Genomic DNA, 6,926 nt, shown 5'->3' with positions numbered 1-6,926 from the left:
TCTTTTAATTTTCTTACTAAAAATAAACTAGTTCTATAGTAAAATTTTAGTTAGATCATCAAATCTCATATACCTAAATTTTCTTACTAAAAATAAACTAGTTCTATTAATTCAACTAAACACTTACTATAAATAAAAATAAACTAGTTCTTACTAAAAATAAACTAGTTCAACTAGTTATATTAATTTCCTTACTAAAAATAAACTAGTTCTATTAATTCAACTAGTTCTTACTAAAACTAAACTAGTTCAACTAGTTCTATTAATTTTCTTACTAATTCTATTAAACACTTACTAAAAAACAGTAAAAAAACTATATTGATTTTTCTCTCTAAACTAAACACTACTACACTAATTAACATCTAGTTAAACCCTACTACCCTAACCCTACTGCCGTAGTTCTTAAGCATCTACAAGTACTAACTAATTAGATGAACCCTACCTAGGTACTTAAGCATCTACAACTACTTAAGCACCCATGGATGAATCCTAGGAATTTGTCCTAAAAACTAATTAAGCATCTACAACTACTGCCCTAATTCACATCTAGTTTACAATTAAGCATCTACAACTACTGCCTTAGCATCTAATTTGATGAACCCTAACTAATTAGATGAACTCTAAAATTTGATGAACCCTAGGAACCCAAGCTAGGCAGAGGTAGGGGAGGAGGAGGTGTAGGCGTGCTCACCTCGGCGCCGGTGGAATTAGGGAGCGGCGTCGAGGTCGGGGTCGGGGCTCGGGCGCGCGGCGGAGGGCGGCGATGTAGGGCGGCGTCGAGGTCAGGGTCGGGGGCGGCGTCAAGGGCGTGCGGAGGGCGACGGGAGAGCGCGCGACGGCCGACAGCGATGTAGGGCGATGACGGCGGCGACAACAGACGAGTTGGATTTGGGGGAAGTGGCCGTGGGGAAGAAGAACCGCGCGGTTAAGTCAAAAATAGCAGTAGCGCGGGCCAGAAAAAGCGCTACTGCTACATTAGCTATACCTAACTTAGCTATAGCGTTGTCTGACCAAACGCGCTACTCCTAAGTTAGCTATAGCGCCTATCCTGAAAGCACGCTGCTGCTACGCCTTTCTCCTTTATTTTTCTTTTTCATTTGTTTTCCTTCACATTTTCTTTTTTTCCTTCCCCTTTTTCAATTTCTTTCATTTTCATTTACTTTTCTATATGTTTTTCATTTTATTTTCCTTTCATTAGCAGCAACGCTTTTTGCGTAAAACACGCTGCTACAACAATCTTAGCAGCAGCGCGCTTTGCATAAGCTCGCTACTACTATTGGTAGCCTGGCGAGAAAAGTAGGGGAATTGTAGTTGTAGAGCTTCTTCCCTAAGATGCGCTACTGCTATAAACTTAGGTGCAGCGCGTTTGCTTGCCGCGCGCTAGTGGTAAATTATAGTAGCGCTTCTTTTTGACACGCGCTACTGGTAAAATTCTGTGTATAAGGTTTTCCCTAGTAGTGCTTGCTCAACTTATTAATTGACTCATTCTCTCAATGTTGGTCTACATATTATATGTAGCCCGTATGCGCCATCATGGTGTACCACAGGACAGAGGGACAACCATTTACATGCACACACTGTCGGATGAAGCTGAAGGGGGAGTATGTGTGGAATGACATGACTCGTTCGTGAAAAATTTGTTGGACATCCGGGATCTAGTCGAATTAGAGACATTGTTGTATTAGACTTAATTTGCATGCTACGTATAGATGATTTGTGCTATTTTCTATCCGAACTCTCTTGAATATCGGTCGTTTTGCATGAATTTTGCCCGGTTTGTTAAAATACGGTTTGAAATGTATGCGGCTACGGTTGGATGGCGTCCTCCCGCATCAGTGTCCGTGAACTGGTCCTCCCTGTCCGCGGATGGATGCGGGAGGGTTTTCCGGGTTGCCGTTGGAGATGCCCTAACATCCAAACCCTACCCCTCCCGACCCACTCTAGAAACTACAAGCCTAAGCGATGGAGATGCATGGTTGTGTCTCCAATGCTTCCAAAGCTCTTTTTTTCAAGAACACGCAAAAGAATCACGTGCCTTTTGTATTAAAGATAGGAGTGGATAGTTACATATACATCGGGGGTACAACATTAGCCACTCCGCCTGTCGATCAAGCTAGCAAGGCAGATGACCGATAGGAACAGAAAGAACAACTAATTCTCACAGGAGCCCACATGACCTGCATGTGCAAGTTTCCAAAGCGCAAATTCAGTATGGATTTTGGCCAACGCTGGGGTTGGAAGGCATGCTTTCCTGCTGAAAACCCGACTGTTCCTCTCGAGCCATATGTGACGCGTAGACAAAGGCCGGAGCTGCCGCCGAGAGAGAAGGCCACAAAGATGAAAGAGTTGCATCCCCATTAGGAGTGAAACGATGCAAACATAGGGGAATTAGAGCATTGTACCAGATTTCACGCGCAAAGGGACATGTGAGGAGGAGGTGTGTGGTAGTTTCAGGTTGCTGGTAGCACAACACGCAGCTAGGCAGGTGATCCATGCCTCGCAGCCAGTCGGTCAACACTCCATAGGCGATTCTGTAGGGCAAGCCAGACGAAGATTTTGAGCTCAAACGACGCCAATGAAGACCACAACTCATGCGCGCACGGGAAGAATTCTCCGCCAACGAGTTAGGTGCCAGGTTAGGCCGTCTTCAGAATCCTGCAGGGTGAGGTGTTGAATTTCCGGCCAGAGCACAAGGAACTCCACGATGGCACGGAGGGGGTTCCTCTGATGTCGTCCGCCCAAGCATTATATGCCTCCGATTGGCAGGTTTGACGAATGGAAACAAACTGGGGGCAAGTTGCTCAATACTATGGTTGTCCAGCCATCGACCCGTCTAGAAGTTGATCTTGGCGCCACTGCCCGCCGAGCACTTTAGCGCGGCACCGAAGATGCCCTCTGCCTCCTTGGTGATCGTCAAGGGCAGGCCAGCCCATGGCTTGTCTTCGCCAACTTTCTCCATCCAACACCAACGCACGCAAAGAGCTTGGTTGAGTAAGAAAGATTGTGAATGCTTAGACCACCATATTCTTTAGGAGAGCAAACGGTCTTCTAGTCAACCAAGCAGCTGCCAGCAGGACTTTCTCCATCTTGATCTCTGGTGGCTTGAGACTTTCAATCCGGCCTCAACAACCAGAACTCTCACTGTTGAGGCCGGTTTGGGTGTCATCGAGCAGCTCCAGACAAAGAACGAGTCGTCTTCCATGGGGACCCAATTAGGCCGCTCCCAAGCGCCTAACAACACACTAGAAGCTGCACATGCAAGGATGCATCCAACTAACATGATCATTTTTTTTTGATGTATTGATCACAAAATGGGAAGGTATCTTGGTGTGGCAAACCACGTCGATCAAGGCGATCTGAGGTCCAGTGCCTATTCTTCATGGCCAACCATAGTAAGAACTTGCAGCTCAAAGGTGCCCCCCGAGTCTCAAATAACTTCGACAACTAGATCCTCCCGGTGGGTAGCAAAGAGCGCCTCTTAGGCCAATCTCACAGAGAAGTGGCCACTACGTCTGGCCCAAGAGATTGAATCCTCAGTGGCATGGTTCTAGTCTGACCAGTGTGAGGCACTCCCAGAGGCTTCGCAATTTCCTTCGTGTCCAAGTTAGGACCAACATCCACCGTCCACGCACCATGCAGGGCATTCACCACCATGCAGGGCATTCACCACCATGCAAGGCATTCTCATGTGATGGAGATATAATTATGAACCAATGGCGTATTGTCCTGGCAGGCCACCGCATCCTTGTTGCCGTTGATGCCTGGAGGAGTGTAACCGACTCGTGGGTGGAACCCGGATAATGAATTCAGCCCAAGGTTGAGTTGAATACACTCGCTAAAGCCACAATCATCTCGTGTGAACTGCAAGGTTACCAAATCATATTAGGCATTCCCCGTCCTTCGGCTGCCTTCGGTATACAGACATCATCCTAGGCCATGACGCAGTTGCCACCATTCGTTGTGGCAAAATTTGCTGATGTCAAACAATACGTTGGGTGAGAGATCTAAAGCGATAATCACTTGAAATTGTACTACGCAGAGCATCAATTTAACCAGGATACACCTCCCTCCATTTGGCAGCGATACTGCCTTACACACTAGTAAATTCTTGGCTTGTCGATCCCTCTCAGAACTAATTATCCGGGGATTCTGGAATGCCCAACGGGAGTCCCATGTATTTGCAGGGGAATGGCCACATACCCAAGTATCCCCGACCCGGTAACCAACGTTAAAACCTATGGTGGACACCTAACATGCATGCTCGGGCATTTCATGCGGTTGATCTGTAGACCCGAAGCATCACCAAAACCATCTAGGACTGTAGAGCAAACTTCAACATCCATGGTCTACGTCTTGATGAAGATTATCATGTCATCATCAAAGAATGTCAGCCTTAGGTTAAGACTAGCTAGAATAGGCAAGTGGTGCTAGCATGCCTTCCCTCCAGGAACGCCACTGTTTGTATCATGTTGGAGAGTCTTGGCACATAAAATCCATTCATGTGTTTTCTGTATGCCAATATTTGGGTATTTCATATTGGGACGAAAGGGCAACACGGTCGACCAATTAATCCCTCGTCACATTGATGAACATCTAGACAATTACAACATCACGTACTTTAGTTGCTTGATACAAATCTCGGTGAAGCCCCCCTAGATAAAAATAATATGTATGCAACTTTGGGTTGTTCACTCTAACCGTCTAACTAACTCACATGTGTTGCTGCGAATTGAGTTACCATATTACAATGATTCATCTTATATTGGAGTCCCATGTACATGTATCAAAAAAATTGTTCATCTTAAGAATCAGGATAAAAGTATGGTCGATCGAGGCACGAGAGACACTGGCTCACATTTGTATATGTATCCTTCAACTTTGTGTGTTTGTTGTTTGATATGATTTTACGGAGTCATAATAGATAAAAATGAACCAAATCACCAACTCATGATGATAGTACATGCACAAGTTAAAATCACTTTATCTGTTGGACTCTATCTTATTGGAGTCTCATCGTTCACGTGTTCTTGATAATCACCTAGTGAAGTTTGCGTTGTTCAACCGAACTAGAACACACATATCGTACTTCCTCCGCTCATTTATATAAGGTGTATTTGTTTTTTTGAAGTCAAACAAGTGCATGTTTGACCATTTTTTTAGAAAAATATATCAATGTCGACAATATGAAATTTATTTCATTTGATCATGAAAAGTAGTTTCATTTTATCTATTAAGTATTGCAAATGTTGTTATTTTATTCTATCATCTTGGTCAAACATTCAAATAGTTGACTTGCACGAAAATCAATACACTTTACATTCTAGAACGGAGGGAGTAGTTGATTGAGTTACCATAGTCAGTAGCTCACAACCGCATACATATGTTTTGACTTTACATGTTTTATACCATTTAACTTACCCTAGATAAATAAGAATAATTTACATGCCTAGATATATCGCCATTGGTTTAGTTACCATTGAACAACGGATCTTATGCGTGTTCAATCTACTTTATTTATTTGGGTCGCTAGCTCACTGTAGCTACTTTACTTGTGTCGCCGTCAATGGATCGAGTTATAAGAATCATCATGCCCTAAAAGTCACTTTTGCTCTTGACATGATTTTAGTGAAGTCCCACCAGATTAATAGCATGTGCTCAAAACCGATATGCAATTATCACTATATAAATTATAATTGTTATGATTGCTCAAATGGAAATAAAATGATAGTATCTTTTTTGCCATCTCAATTGTTTTGCAATCAGCATGCACCAATGTATTTGTAAAAAGAAAAATAATAGGTTCTACAAAATAAAATTAAAAGTTGTAATTTCATCTTTGCGTCGACATTCATGCCTATAATGTCATGTGTGCATATTTCCTGCAGAAAATATCATGTGTAGATTCATGGGAATGCAGGGGGCGAACAGGCTAAAATCACCTAGATCGTGAGAAATTCGCACGGGCACGCATGGCCCTGGCTCGTACCTTGTGGGTCGTACATCTACATTGTCATCCAAAAAAATTGGTTTCTACATCCGCACCAACTTCCTGTTCAGTTTAAGTTCCTCGGAACTGAGCAACTCATGAAAATATCAACTCTATATAATTGCCTACCGTTGCCAATTTCACTATACATACAATACTTAAAAGCGAACGATAAAAATGTGTCGGATACATTTGTTTGACGGAAAAAATGTGTGGGATATACGAAACCAAATTTTCGGCTCACGGCGTAGATGTACGGCTCACAAAGTGCGAGGCAGGCCCATGCGTGCTGCAAATCGCCTCTCCCTTGATCATGTGTGTTTGACCCGATCGCACCGCGCGCTGCACGATGCATGACGATCGATAAATAGTCCGAATGCGCTCTGATGCAGAGACCAAAGGAGTCCTAGCTCTGGCGTCAGGCTACCTCCTACCGAGAGCGGTGGGGCGCAAACCGGACGGCCATCTCCTCGGGGCCACGTGAGATGAGCTCGGGGTCGACGGATCTGGAGGTGTAGGACTCGAATCCGCTGCCCGTCATGCCGGAGAAGGCCGGAGATCATCAGACGAAAGCTTGGATGTCGGAGAGGAGTGCAGTGAAGTGACTAGGGTTTGATCCGACGAACTGACACTGGTAGAAAAAAGCCCTTTAGTCCCGGTTCGCAACTGCCTTTAGTCCCGGCTGTGCAACCGGGACTAAATATGCGCGACTAAAGACCCCCCCTTTAGTCGCGCCTCTTACGGACCGCGACTAAAGGCTTTAGTCCCGGTTCTTGTGGCTGACCGGGACTAAAGGCCCGTCCACGTGGGCGCCCGTGGTCCGTCTGGGCGGAGGACCTTTAGTGCCGGTTCTCGTAGCCAACCGGGACTAAAGGGCTCCTCCGCAGGTTTAGGGTTTTAGGGTAAAGCACTGCCGCTAGCTACCTTCATGGAAACGTTC

The sequence above is a fragment of the Aegilops tauschii genome, chromosome 6 (genome assembly GCF_002575655.3).
Source record: "Aegilops tauschii subsp. strangulata cultivar AL8/78 chromosome 6, Aet v6.0, whole genome shotgun sequence".
NCBI classification, from domain to species: domain Eukaryota; kingdom Viridiplantae; phylum Streptophyta; class Magnoliopsida; order Poales; family Poaceae; genus Aegilops; species Aegilops tauschii.
The sequence above is the reverse complement of the archived record's forward strand: the minus strand, read 5'-3'. Positions refer to the sequence as shown.